Genomic DNA, 16,154 nt, shown 5'->3' on the forward strand with positions numbered 1-16,154 from the left:
GCCTACCTGTCTCCACTGTTGGGAGCATCATCCGTAAGTGGAAGGCTTATGGAACTACTGTTAGCCTTCCATGGCCAGGACAGCCTTTGAAAGTGTCCTCCCGTGCCGAGGCCAGGCTTGTCCGAAGAGTGAAGGCTAACCCAAGGACAACAAGGAAGGAGCTCCGGGAAGATCTCATGGCAGTGGGGTCATTGGTTTCAGTCAATACCATAAGTAACGTACTCCACCGCAATGGTCTCCGTTCCAGACGAGCCCGTAAGATACCTTTACTTTCAAAGCGTCATGTCAAGGCTCGTCTACAGTTTGCTCATGATCACTTGGAGGACTCTGAGACAGACTGGTTCAAGGTTCTATGGTCTGATGAGACCAAGATCGAGATCTTTGGTGCCAACCACACACGTGACATTTGGAGACTGGATGGCACTGCATACGACCCCAAGAATACCATCCCTACAGTCAAGCATGGTGGTGGCAGCATCATGCTGTGGGGCTGTTTCTCTGCCAAGGGGCCTGGCCATCTGGTCCGCATCCATGGGAAGATGGATAGCACGGCCTACCTGGAGATTTTGGCCAAGAACCTCCGCTCCTCCATCAAGGATCTTAAGATGGGTCGTAATTTCATCTTCCAACAAGACAACGACCCAAAGCACACAGCCAAGAAAACCAAGGCCTGGTTCAATAGGGAAAAAGTCAAGGTGTTGGAGTGGCCTAGTCAGTCTCCTGACCTTAACCCAATTGAAAACTTGTGGAAGGAGCTCAAGAATAAAGTCCACATGAGACACCCAAAGAACCTAGATAACTTGGAGAAGATCTGCATGGAGGAGTGGGCCAAGATAACTCCACAGACCTGTGCCGGCCTGATCAGGTCTTATAAAAGACGATTATTAGCTGTAATTGCAAACAAGGGTTATTCCACAAAATATTAAACATAGGGGTTGTATAATAATTGACCCACACTTTTATGTTTAAAATTTAATAAAATTCAACTGAGCAACATAACTTTTTGGTTTGTAAGATTTATGCTTCTGTTCATAAAACCTACTCTCGTTTGCAGTTTGAAGGCTCTAACTTATTTGCATCTTATCAAACCAGCTAAATCTGCAGGGGGTTGAATACTACTTGTAGGCACTGTATATACAGGCCCACTAACTGATTACAAGATTGTACACACCTGTGATGCTAATTAGTGGACACAACTTGATTAAACATGTCCCTTTTGTCACATTATTTTCAGGGGTACCATCATTTCTGTCCAGGCCTATTTTATGGGTTTAATTTTTTTTTAAATTCTGTGGAAGCAGGGTTGAAAAGCAATGTCTGACTTTCATTTGTTCATTTTCATCAATTTTTAATTTATTATTACTTTTGTCAGATTCAAGTTATTTCTGTGACCATTGTGGGTTTTTCTTTCATTAAACGAGGGATACCAACAATTTTGACCATGTGTGTAGGTCCAGAAATATTTGGAAAGTGACACAAGTTTTGACATTTTAGCTGTTTACCAAAAGATTTTCAATATACAGTTCTATAATTAATATGGGCTTAAAGTTCAGACTCTCGGCTTTAATTTGAGGGTATTCACATCATATTTGGAGTAAGGGTTTAGGAATTACAGCTCTTTAATATGTAGCTGTCTCTTTTTAAAGTGACCAAAAGTAATTAAACAATTATCTCAAAATCTCTTTAATGGGCTGTCTCACAAGGAAAATCTCCTCCATTAAATATTATATACTTTATTAATACCTTATTAAAAAGGAACTTCAACATACGTTCCCAAAAAAAACACAAAATTAACAGATTGGTACCACAAAACAAAGTCTTGAGCCATATATATCAAATTAGGGATAATAGGTAGGTAGGGAGGAAACCTTAATCCTTTCCCTATTAATTATCCCTCATTAATCATCCTTCCTAACTGTGGAGTTGGCACTCTAATGAGGCACGCAAATTATGGCGCCCTTGCTCACCGTCGTCTCACCCTGATACGCCCTAGGTGACTCTAGGCACGACAACCCCTCACTGGAGAAAAAGTTCAAACCAAACATAGTTTTGGCAAATATTACAGCAGTCAGCCGAGATCTCCGTAATTAAAGTGAAATTGCATAAATCTTAGATATAGCTTATATTACTTATGAGGTTTCTCCAATAAATTTTATAGGTAAAATTCAAATATTCACAAGACAATTTTAATAAAGTACCCATGCCTCTTTTAAGGTGCCAATAGTGCTACAATGTTGTCACAATACAAATGTCACGATTCTGTTGTCAGATTACCCGGGGCCAATGGCTCTTTTCCTGCCCCTAACGCTAGGTGCGCTCTAGCTATCCCTGCTCCCCAGATTACTTCTGATGGTGAAGATGCTGGGGCCATGTATCTTGCTGAAATCCTGAATCAGCCTTATATCTGTCCCCTTTCACCCACCTAAGGAAGTGAGAAGGAATAGTATATGTATATACACAAACCAGACAAACAAGGAAGGAAATACAGGAATAAATGAAAATACCAATCATACAAATATGCACTCACAGACAGCAGAGAGGAACACCGGGGAGGAAAGAAAGGGAAACTAAATAGGAGAGGATGAGGATTTTCACACAGCCAAAACACCTAGCAACACTCAAAGTTAAGCACTCCAAATGCCTCTACTAATAACCAGCTCCTCCACTCCTCACCAGGCAGTGCAAGACTTAACACTGCCAATCCAGATTGCCAGAGGTGAGTATATATAGGAGAGGGGAGTGGTCAATACTGAACAGCTGAGATCATCCAAGCTGGGAAGCCTCGGAGACTCCAAGCTGATCAGATTAACCCCTGTATTGCTAAAAGAAACCTGCACTGTTTAATATGAAGGAGAAGTGCTTCTGATTAGAGCAGGAGTATGTGAAATCAGACTTTGCTGTCTTCTGGATCCTCTCTGTCGCAGTAAACCTGTGACAACAAATGCATCTGAACCTGTGATCAAGATGTAAGTATTGAGCCCATTCAAATATAATAGACATGACATGCTGCTGAGAAACAAACATCATGAACTTATGAAACCACAAGTGATTCTTTATCTTCTAAAAGGGTACCTTTTGAAAGCCTCCTGATGAATCATGAACAGGAATGGATAAACAAGTTGAGGTCATAATGGAATGGTAGCTATGTACGGTCTCTATGTTATATGATAAGCTGGGACCAGGGGTGGATTAAGAGTAGCAAGGGCCCCGAGCAGTTTAGAAGGCGCGCCCCCCCCCACCTGATTTATCACGTGACATGTCACATGATCCCCTGTGATAGATCATGTGATAGTTCACGGTAAATTAATTTGGCACAATATTAATTGTGCTGCCCCATCTGAGAGCAGCACAATATAGGGGCAGATACCCTGATTCCAGCGATGTGTCACTTTTTCAGCTGCTTGTTGTCATTTTGACAAAATCACCGTTTTATCTGCTGCAGATCTAGCAGCTCTCTGAATGCTGCGCTCTGTATAGCCCCGCCCACACCCACTGATTGGCAGCTTTCTGCCCATGCTCAGTGTACACAGAAATCTACTGATCAGTGATGGGGGTGGGGTCCTACAGAACTTACTAGTCAATTACCTTCTGACAAATCAATGATTTTATCAAAACAACACTAAGCAGCCCAGTAAGTGACACATTACTGGAATCAGTGCCTCTAACCCTACATTATGCTGCTCTCAGATTAGGTGGCAAAAACCTGATGACAGATTCCCTTTAAAGGAGCTGTAAACACAAAAAAGGTTTGTATTAAAAAAAATACAAGCCATTTGTGAAATTAACTTTTTTTCATTGTTAATTCACATTCGACTGTATCTTCAACACTTTTGTCAGCAGGTCTTAGTACAGACTCTGAATAGGGCAGCTCTCTCCCTCTCCCTCAGCAGAAAGTCACAGCATGGTTAAAAAACGGGATCTTTTATGATTTTCTCATAATAAATAAAAAAGGACATGCAAGTCCTCCAAACTATTTTCCATTTCTCTATAGGCAAAGCATTTACTATGAACTCGCTTAAAAAAATATACACTTGGAGAGTAATATCATCATCTGCATGTAAATATTCCTTGACTCTAAGGGCTCTCTCACACTGTCGTATAACACGGCCGAATGCTATGTGATGTTTTATCAGATAGGACTCGGCCCTATGTTATACTATGGGACAGTGCAGATCTGCGATTATTGGCATGAGAAAATAATCTCATTCGATATTCGGACCATGTGCACCCATACAAGTCTACGGGTGCACGTAAAACATTGGACTGCACTCGGATGTCATCCAAGTGCAGTCCGATGAACACTCACAGAGACTATGGAGAAGATGGAGAAATTAAGTTCTCCATATCTGTGCTGCGAGAGAATCAGATCACACTCAGTTGAAGCTCTGACAGAGTTTGAGCCGAGTGTCATTAGCATAATTGGCCCTATTCTCTTGCATGAGAGAATATATGGCTTAGTGAGTGGACCCTAAAACTGAATAGTAGTGACGGACAGGCACCTCACAAGCAGGATCCATGTAGCTCTCAGATGTCATGTAGGTAGGGCTTCATTCCATGGGGTAGGGCTTAATTTCAAGGTATATAAAAAAAATGGACTTCAAATAAAAATTAAATGAACACAAAAAGCACTAATTGAATTATTTTTTTCGTATTTATGTTTGCAGCCCCTTTAAAAACCCTTTGAGGACCAAGGCACATATATGTCCCATAGTTTTAAACTGGAAAAAAATTTGATTGAATAAAATTTAAGGTCCTCGAAGGTTTAAGTAGGTCATAAATTCATATGAATACTTGCTCATACAATTGCACATGCCAAAAGATGAAGAAGAACAGAATCAAAGATATGACATTAAGTGGAGCACTTACAGGTATTCAAGGTGAAAGAGACCAGCAAAGGCATCGTCTCAAATGACAGTAAATGAGTTAGAATTCAGCAAGCTGAAAATGAAGACAGCAGGTTAGAAGCGAACCAGACTTTATGGTGCTCAGAATTAGTCAAGCAGAATTTATTGACTGCTGTTGCAAAACACTGAGACTTCCGCTGTGTATAGATGGCGCCGTGCGGCCTCCCGCTCTGTATAGATGGCGCCGTGCGGCCTCCCGCTGTGTATAGATGGCGCGGGAAAGAAGGCTACGTGCGGCCTCCTGCTGAGTATACGTGTATAGATGGCTACGTGCGGCCTCCTGCTGAGTATAGATGCCGCACGGCGCTCCCCCCAGAGACAGCAGGAGGCCACACAGCGCCATCTATACTCAGCGGGAGGCCGCACGTAGCCATCTATACACAGCAGGAGGCCGCACGTAGCTATCTATACACAGCGGGGGGCGCATGTAGCCATCTATACACAGCGGGGGGCCGCACGTAGCCATCTATACACAGCAGGAAGCCACACGGCGACATCTATACTCAGCGGGGGGCCGCACGTAGCCGTCTATACACAGCGGGGGGCGCACGTAGCCATCTATACCCAGCGGGGGGCCACACGGCACCGTCTATACACAGCAGGGGGCCGCACGTAGCCATCTATACACAGCGGGGGGCGCACGTAGCCATCTATACACAGCGGGGGGCCGCACGTAGCCATCTATACACAGCGGGAGGCCGCACGGCGCCCCCCACAGAGACATCAGGAGGCCGCACGGCGCCAACTATATTCAGCAGGAGGCCGCATGCAGTCATACACACACACAAACATATACAGACACGCATAAACACATTTGAAACACAAAAATACATACAAACAGACATCACACAATGACATCTGCCCACACACACACAAACAGACAGACATCACACACACACACACACCTGCCCACACACACACACACCTGCCCACACACACATCTGTGTGTGTGTGTATAATGTGTGTGTATGTATGTATAGTGTGTGTGTGTGTATAGTGTGTGTGTATGTATAGTGTGTATAATGTGTGTGTATGTATAGTGTGTGTGTATGTATAGTGTGTGTGTGTGTGTATAATTTGTGTGTGTGTATTTTTTTTTTAAGTTAAAAACAAGTAAAATGCATGTGCATCAATATCAAGACTCCAGATATAAGGACCTATTCACACTGAATTTTGCAATGCATTCATCTCCTCTTTCCAGGCTTCTATCTAAATCCCTGAAAAATGGCATTCAGATGGGCCTTGACATAGCCATTGATTTGAACAAAGGCAAACCGAGGCTAAAGTCTGAATCTTTAGGCTCCATTTGCTCTGCTTTCAGATGTCTCATTTCAGACAGCACAATCCTGAATTTCAGGGATTCAGTTGTAAGCCTTGTGTAAAGACCTGAATGCAGCGCTGAATGTAGTGTGAATAGGTCCTTACATCCTACACCACCTCAGGGGATTGTTGTTATGGAGTATTGCCCCTGGGTGGCCGCAGTTATGACCACCACCAGGGCTCGCGGTCACCCACCCTAGCTTTGGTATTCTGGGGAGCTGGTATAATGAATATCTGAGAAGAGCCCTAGAGAAGCAAGAACATTGGACAACCAAGAGGTGGTGGCCTCAAGTCAGGTGTAGTGTTCAACAGGGCAAGACTTTCTAACCTGCCCACACACACACGCACATATACACACACCTGCCCACACAGACACACACACACCTGCCCACAAACACACACACAGCTGCCCACACACACACACACACACACACCTGCCCACAAACACACACATATACACACACACCTGCCCACACAGACACACACACCTGCCCACACAGACACACACACACCTGCCCACAAACACACACACATATACACACACACACCTGCCCACAAACACACACACACACCTGCCCACACACATATACACACACACACATATATGCACACACACATCTGCCCACACAGACACCTGCCCACACACACATATACACACACACATATACACACACACCTGCCCACAAACACACACACACACCTGCCCACACACACACACACATATACACACACACCTACACACACACATACACACACACACACACATGCCCACAAAGACACACACACATATACACACACACACACCTGCCCACACACACACCTGCCCACAAACACACCTGCCCACAAACACACACACACACACCTGCCCACAAACACACACACATATACACACACACCTGCCCACACACACACACACCTGCCCACACAGACACACACACACCTGCCCACACACACACATATACACACACACACCTGCCCACACACACACATATACACACACACACCTGCCCACAAACACACACATATACACACACACATATCTACACACACACATCTGCCCACACAGACACCTGCCCACAAACACACACACACCTGCCCACACACATATACACACACCTGCCCACAAACACACACACATATACACACATATACACACACACACACACCTGCCCACAAACACACCTGCCCACATACACACCAGCCCACAAACACACACACACACACCTGCCCACACACACACACACCTGCCCACACACACACACATACCTGCCCACACAGACACCTGCCCACACACACACACATACCTGCCCACACATACCTGCCCACACAGACACCTGCCCACACAGACACCTGCCCACACACACATCTGCCCACACACACATCTGCCCACACACACACACCTGCCCACACACACACCAGCCCACAAACACACACACACACACACACACACACACACATACATACATACATACATACATACATACACACACACTCACCATCCCCCGGCTCCATTCCTCCTGCCTGCTCTGTCTCTTTTCCGGTGCAGCACTGCAGGCCGGGGCGCACTGCGTGACGTCACAGCTAGGAGACACAGCCGCGCTCAGGGCCGTGTCTCCTAGCAGTGACGCGGCCGGTCCAGCACAGGGAAGTTAACTGCTGCAGTGCTGGCCCGGCCGATGAAGAAGTAGCGGCGGCCGCTGCTGGGGGAACGGTCCGGGCCCCCCCCTCCCGCCACTGCTACTGCTATGTGCCGCGGCGGCCCGCACATATAATGAGGGCAATCCGGCATTAGACACCCCGCCTGGAGCTGCGGGCCCCCTGCCAGCTCGGGGCCCCGGGCGGTCGCCCGGATTGCCCTCATTATAATCTGCCTATGGCTGGGACCTATTATATTTTGATATAAAACAAAAAAAACTTAAGGCAGAAAAACCCACAAACAAGCAACATCTGAAGTCAGCTGCAGTAAAGGCCTGGCAAAGCATCACAAAGAAGGAAACCCAGCGTTTGGTGACGTCCTTGGCGTCCAAACTTCAGGCAGTAATTGCCTGCAAAGAATTCTCTACAAAGTATTGTACAAAATGACAATTTTATTTATGGTAAAGTTAATTTGTAAAATTACTTTTGAGTCCCTGAAATTTGGAGGATTTGTAGAAAAATGGTTGCAATTCCTAAACGTTTCACAGGATATTTTTGCTCAACTCCTTTAATTAAACCTGAAAGTCTACACTTCAATTGCATCTCAGTTGTTTCATTTTAAATAAAAAATAGTGTCATGCAGAGCCCAAATCACAAAGATTTGGTCACTGTCCAAACATTTTTGGACCTACATGTATATGGTGGGCAAATTAAAAGTGCATGTATGTATGGGGAAGGGTTGTAAGAATTAGCTGACAGCCGAACAAGCAATTGGCTGACAGCTATCTAATATGGAATTGATCAAAATAAACTAGCATTCTTGGACAAGCTTGCGTGTTTATTGGAATCGGGTAAAATATCTAATATATATAGTCCTACTCCTCCAACGGGATCTAATAGACTGTAGTGTATTCCAGACTCATAAACCATAGTCAGGCCACTGGTTGCCATTGCAACCCATCATCCTACCCACCATCCCGTTTTGGGGGTGCCGATTGGCTGATAGAGGAAGAGCTCTCCCCCTGTCAAACTCCTCATGTGCTTCTAATTACTTGTGTAAGCAACATATTAGGTGTTAACCTGCTGGGATTGGTGAGAACAGATCATACCAGTACTGAAGCTGTATAAGCTTTACCAAGTGATCAGCATGACGTACATATTTGTCATGGAGCACAAAGCGACATGTGCTCATGACAGATATGTCTGTTAAATGATGTTAAGGCATTAAGAAAAACTTGTTACAGGGTGCTACTGCTTAGGGGCCATATGGTGCCTTTTGGCCATTCACACCATTCAGAGTCTCCATATTCACAAACCGCATGCATAATAAATAGAAAACTACAAAGAATGTGAAGCTTTGTGCACCCTCGAGATGTTAAATGCAAACTTATTCCATGTTCCACTAAACTCAGCCCTATATTCTGTCACATATCATAGATTCAACCACATATGCACAGTTTAACAATTCTTCACACAAGTCAGGAGGAAGTATCTGCTTATCATATTTGCTTTTTGAAAATAATATAGTGCAATATAAGTAAGGAAAGAGTTGTAAGTGATCAGTTTCTTGTTTTTGACTTTTTCTACTTCCCCTACATGTCCCCAAGAAGAATTGCGGTTAATAATGTTCATTAAAATGTAAAACCCTCCTAAGAAAAAAAGCTATTCTTCCTTTGTTCACAAATCCAAGTAATGAATTCCTTTTAAAGTTGTCAAAGGAATAACTGAAAATTGTTATGCAGAGGGCATATATATATATATATATATATATATATATATATATATATATATATATATATATATATATATATATATATATATATTGCTTTCAGATCTAAACATTTAGTTAAAGGATTAATTGCATAGGATTAGAATAATAGTAAAATACAGCTTAATCTCTCCTTTTAAGTATAGCTCGCTGTGGGTGATCCGTCAATCAGATAATCAGAAGCATAACTAAAATCCTATGGGCCCCAGTTCAACTTCTGGAGCTGCCCCCACAACTCCAAGATTATTATTTGGATGCCTTGATGCCCCTGATAGAATCTATATATTTCTTTTACCCTAAAAAAAATCCCACAAATATACAGTATATCCCAATACCATTAGTAATACCACTATAAAAGTGAAAAAGAATACTTCCGCGTGATGACCATGTTACCAGGATATACAGAAATGACTAAATAATACCACTAGAGATAACCTAATAAATCCATAGGACACTAGTCCAATGGCTAGTTCAGTATTCAATGGCCTCTAGATGGGAGCCCTGCAAACTGCCTCCTCCGGCATCACAGCTCCCTTTTGACTAGCTGTTCTGGAGCGACGTCATGTGTGTGTCACAGCACAACAATGGCGTCGCTCCGGACTAGCTAATCCACAATCAGGTAAGGGGCGGTTCACAGGGCTCCCAACCGGCAAGCATGGAATACTGACCAGATGCAGGACAAGGGTCTTGTGAATCAATTATCTCATCTCTAAAAACACCACCTTACTGTTACTGAACAAGAGGTAGTATTCCATGGCCAATATTACAAATAATACCACTACATATGGGACAAATAACACTGTCAGAAAATGACTACGTATTGCAATGAACAAAAAAACACTGAACTGAGTCAAATATTACACTCATACAGTGTATATAGTGGTAGATACCAGCTTTGCCAATCGAATGAGAGATTACTGTATAGGTAAATCCAGTGGCACCCAGGTGATGTCTCCTCTGGTTAGAGTCATTCATTTCCCTTCTCCATCCATCTCAGACAGCCATGAAGACTTCCATATCTCGACTCTGTAATATTTAAGAGACAGATATCTTTGGATGATTGCTTTTTTGACACTCCATACTACTATAGCCATTCATATTGCGCTAGACAATAATACTCCCTCTCTGTACCCCACATACAGTAATAATAGTGCCTCTCTTTTGTTCCCCTTACAATAATAGTAATAATAATACTGCAACCACACAGTAAAATGTCCCCTATATGTCTCCATATAGTAGTAGCCCCCCATTCTGTGTCTGGATCCATAATAACAAATATATTAATAATTATCTGTTTGTGCCTCCATATATTAATAATATGTAAATTGTGCCTTCATATATTACACAGGTATGCAAACTTTGGGTTAATGAAAAGGGTTTCAAATCCAATGACTGAGTCTTATGTTTTCTTATGCCCTGACTTAAAAAACACTTATATTTTTAACCATCATGTATGGATTTTGCACAAAACTGCATGAAATTACATACAAGCGAATTGAACAAAAAAATCTTTATTGTGGCCAAAAATCTACACAATATTATATCTAAAAATTTATTGAACATTCATTCTGCAACTTTATTGGAAATTAATTCTTGCGTCTTTTCCTTTTCTCTTCAAAGTTTCTCTTGATATCTTTTCTCTTATAGAAGGCCTGCAGATCTTCTCTCTGAAGCATCCAGCAGTAATCCCCCATCATATTCACGTTCCATCTACCTTGGTATCGCCGCTCCATCTCCTTGATATCCTGATGAAATCTTTCTCCTTCCTCTTTGCTAACAGCACCAAGGTTTTCAGGAAAGTAGTCCAAATGGGAAGGTAAAAAATGTAATTTCAAATTCATCAGACAAACCAGTGCTTTGATGGACTTAAATTTTGGATCTTTGTTGTTACCTAGAAATTTCTTCATGACTTCTTTAAAAGAATCCCAAGCCCTTTTCTCAATAGCTTTCATTTTTGTTTCTAACACGTCGTCCTTCATGAATTTTCAAATATCAGGACTCACAAAAATGCCTTTCTTCAGTTTTGCGTCAGACAGTCCCTGAAACCTGGTTCACAGGTACTTGAAGGTCTCTCCTTCTTTCGGTAGAGCTTTCACAAACTGCTTCATCAGTCCAAGCTTAATGTGGAGTGGTGGCAGGAGAACTTTAGTGGGATCAACTGAACTTTTCGCAACTATGTTCTTGAGTCCAGGCTACAAAGATATTCTTGTTAGCCAACTTATTTGGTTCCAGACATGAGTCCTATCCCGGCTGTCCCATTCACACAAAAAGCATGGGTGCTTCATGCATCCTCCTTGCTGCCCAAGGAGCAAAGAGAGAAATTTTAGATCACCACATATTGACCATCTGTGATCATTTTGGTTAAGTTTCTTGAGAATAAAGTCTAAATTCTCATAGCTTACCTTCAAGTGCACAGAATGCCCTTCAGGCACTGAAGCATACTTGCTGCCATTATGCAGTAGCACAGTTTTCAGACTTTTTTTTTGGATGAATCAATAAAGAGTCTGCACTCGCTCACATTGTATTCACTGTTAAATTTGTCCATCAGCCCAGGAATATCAATGCAATACCCTAGAGCACCGTCTTGATTAAAGTATGGAAGGAATTCCTTTTCTCTGCTTCTGTACCTTGAAAAACAGGTACCAGGAGCTAGCAGGTTCTTTACCTTTAGTCTAGAGCCTAAAAGTTCTGCAGAATGTTTAGGAAGGTCCAAGTCCCTGATTAAGGCCACAGCCCCACTATCAGTATTTGGTCAGTATTCGGTCAGTATTTTTTCTTAGGAGTGGGAGCCAAAACCAGGTGAGGAACAATCAGAGAAAAGGTATAATAGAAACAAGTCACCAATTCTGCATTTATCACCCACTCCTGGTTTTGTCTCCTATTCCTGAGAAAAAATACTGACCGAATACTGACCAAATACTGATAGTGGAGCGGTGGCCTAAATCATTTAACTCGAGCTGTAAAAAAAGCTCTGGAAATCTAATTACACCAAAATCATCCACCAAAAGTCATGCAAAGGGGTCAATCTATGCTGTAAGAAAAAGCCTATGGCGTCAATGTTTGTGAAAAAACTGTATGGATTTTTTTTCGATATTTTTACTGAGTTCAGCGATCGAAAGTATATACAGTAAAAATCACCTCTTACATTTCAAACAATTTTACCATTGCAGACCTGTGTTATTAATACCCCATTTTTTTCAATATACTTGTATATATCCACCCTTTTCCTCTATATATTAATAATGACCCTTTTTGTGTCTCTATATATTAATTATGCCCAATTTATACCTCCATAAATACAATGATATGGAGATCTTGTATAGCCATATTATATTCACAACAGAACATAGAGCACATAGTAAAAGGTGAACATTGGACATTTTATCCATTTCAGTTGAAAAAAACTCATTTAGAAACTGAAGGCAGCAACACATCTCAAAAAAGTTGGGACAGAGTAAACAAAAATCTGGAAATTTAATTAGTACTAATTTAAAACAGCTGAAGGGTCAATTTTCAACTAAGTCACATGATTATGTATGAAAAGAGCATGTTAGAGAGGCAGAGTCTTTCACAAGCAAAGATGGTCAGAGGTTCACCAATCTGTGAACAACTGCATCCAAATATTGTGGCACCATTTCAGAAAAATGTTCTTCAAAATAAAATTGCAAAGCTTTCAGTATCCCACCATGCACAGCACTTCATATCATCAAAAGGTTCAGAGATTCTGGTCAAATCTATGGGCATAGGAAAAGGTAGATGGTCAATATTAGATGCGGATGATCTACGGGCCCTCAGGCAGCACGGCATTAAAAATAGGCAGCATTTGGTCATGCAAATCACTGCATTGGCTCAAGAATACTTCAAGAAGTCATTGTCTGTGAACACAGTTTGAGTATAAGTGTTTTTATTTTATCGTCACCAAACATTCAGATCAAGAAGGAGTTGTCCTAGTAGTCGACAACTCCTTTAATAAGACAACAAGTCCATAGCGAGTCGTAGGGCTCATCCTGGCTCTTACACAGATAAATTTAGCTGGTCGGATTAATCTGGCTCTTATAGTAATTTCATTTATCTAGATAGTGATGTGAAGTCAAGGGCCTCCTCTTCCTCCTCCTCTTTAGACAGTAGTATCAGTAAACCCTTTTTCCCCCTGAACACATTAGAACGACTATGAAAATTGAAGAAGTTAAAGGGTCCAGTGGTGTCAGCACTCGCGTTCCCAGGTCGTTAAGTGACGTGAGCCCTGCGCCCAATCAGTGCCAGTAAAACATTGAACTTGACACTCCAATATAGATGCAAGCAACACTGCAGTTTTATTTCATAAAAGCAATAACAGCAATCATCAGCAATTTATTTTGGGTGCTTTTTCATACAGCATTGTAGTCCATACCCCCAGCGCTATTTCTAAACTATTTTCTGCATATTATTTTACCCACATTCTGTAATCGGTTCAGATGAAGGCCCGGTAGTCCGAAACGTCAATGTACACACAACTAATTGCAGTTATGAAATAAAACCACAATTTTGCATGCATATATATTGGAGTGCCAAGTTCATTGTTTTGTTGGCTTGTTTAGTGGAATACTACTTGAGCACCCATTCTAAAGAGGAGTGGCACAAAGTCTCTTATTTACAATCAGTGCAGGCATCACTGTCCCCGTCTTCGGACGTATAAGTAATCAAGAGGACGTGAGCGGCCAGCCGCAGCCCTGCCTCCCTGTTCATTACTTATAAGCAGGGTCGGTCTGGCCTGGCGGGAAATCGGGAAATTTCCCGGTGGGCCCCGACATGAGAGTGAGAAAATTGGTGGCGGGGGCCCTTTAAAAGCGCGGCTGAATCACATGTAGCGTCGCGCGCATGGCACATTCATTGGTGACAGCGGGCCTGCAGTGACGTGCATGCAGCATACTTACCACGTGAGTCTCTGACACTAAGAGGATGGACTCTTTCTGGGCGGTGACATGCACCGTGCTCTGCTTTCCCGCTGGCTGGCAGACTGTGGTGACACTGACGCCGCTCTCTTCTCCTGGCCTCTGATACGCCGCGGCCGCGCTCTGCAGTGCTCTCTCTCTGCTCCGGGGCCGTCCTATGATACGCCGGCGCCACCGAACCCGACGTCTCGCTCTGCTCTCCCTGCTCCCGGGCTTCTCATACGGTCCCATCCCGGCTCCATATCAGCTCTGGCCTGCTCCCCTGTAGTAATACCGGCTCCCGACCAGGTGGTGGCACCGGAGCACCGCCCCCTTCTCTCCTGCTCTGACTCTGGGCTCTGACTTTAATACCGGCTCCGGGGCTGGATATATGGAATGTGGCCTGGCCTGGAATTGGAAACAAGGCGGCAGGCCTACAGCTCTCACTGCTTCAATTTCATGTCAAGAGCCAAATAGTCAATAACGTTTTTATGGGTGAGTTACATGGCTGTGTGTGTATGTGCCTGCATGTGTGTGTGTGTGTGTGTGTGTGTGTGTGTGTGTATATGCCTGCATGTGTGTGTGTGTGTGTATATGCCTGCATGTGTGTGTGTATATGCCTGCATGCGTGTGTGTGTGTGTATATGCCTGCCTGCGTGTGTGTGTATATGCCTGCATGTGTGTGTGTGTATATGCCTGCATGCGTGTGTATATGCCTGTATGCGTGTGTGTGTGTGCGTATATGCCTGCATGCGTGTGTGTGTGTATATGCCTGCCTGCGTGTATGTGTATATGCCTGCATGTGTGTGTGTGTATATGCCTGCATGCGTGTGTGTGTGTATATGCCTGCCTGCGTGTGTGTGTGTATATGACTGCATGCGTGTGTGTGTGTATATGCCTGCATGTGTGTGTGTATATGCCTGCATGTGTGTGTGTGTGTATATGCCTGCATGCGTGTGTGTATATGCCTGCATGCGTGTGTGTGTATATGCCTGCATGCGTGTGTGTGTATATGCATGCGTGTGTGTATATGCCTGCGTGTGTGTGAGTATATGCCTGTGTGTGTGTGTATATGCCTGCATGTGTGTGTGTGTATATGCCTGCATGCGTGTGTGTATATGCCTGCCTGTGTGTGTGTGTGTATATGCCTGCATGTGTGTGTGTGTGTATATGCCTGCATGCGTGTGTGTATATGCCTGCATGCGTGTGTGTGTATATGCCTGCATGCGTGTGTGTGTGTATATGCCTGCATGCATGCGTGTGTATATGCCTGCATGCATGTGTGTGTATATGCCTGCATGTGTGTGTGTATATGCATGCGTGTGTGTGTATATGCATGCGTGTGTGTGTATATGCCTGCATGTGTGTGTGTATATGCCTGTGTGTGTGTGTGTATATGCCTGCATGTGTGTGTGTGTATATGCCTGCATGCGTGTGTGTATATGCCTGCCTGCGTGTGTGTGTGTGTATATGCCTGCATGTGTGTGTGTGTGTATATGCCTGCATGTGTGTGTGTGTATATGCCTGCATGCGTGTGTGTGTGTATATGCCTGCATGCGTGTGTGTGTGTGTATATGCCTGCATGTGTGTGTATATGCATGCGTGTGTGTGTGTATA

Source organism: Phyllobates terribilis, unplaced genomic scaffold (genome assembly GCF_046119375.1).
Source record: "Phyllobates terribilis strain yellow unplaced genomic scaffold, ASM4611937v1 Scaffold_5__5_contigs__length_657084704, whole genome shotgun sequence".
NCBI lineage: Eukaryota > Metazoa > Chordata > Amphibia > Anura > Dendrobatidae > Phyllobates > Phyllobates terribilis.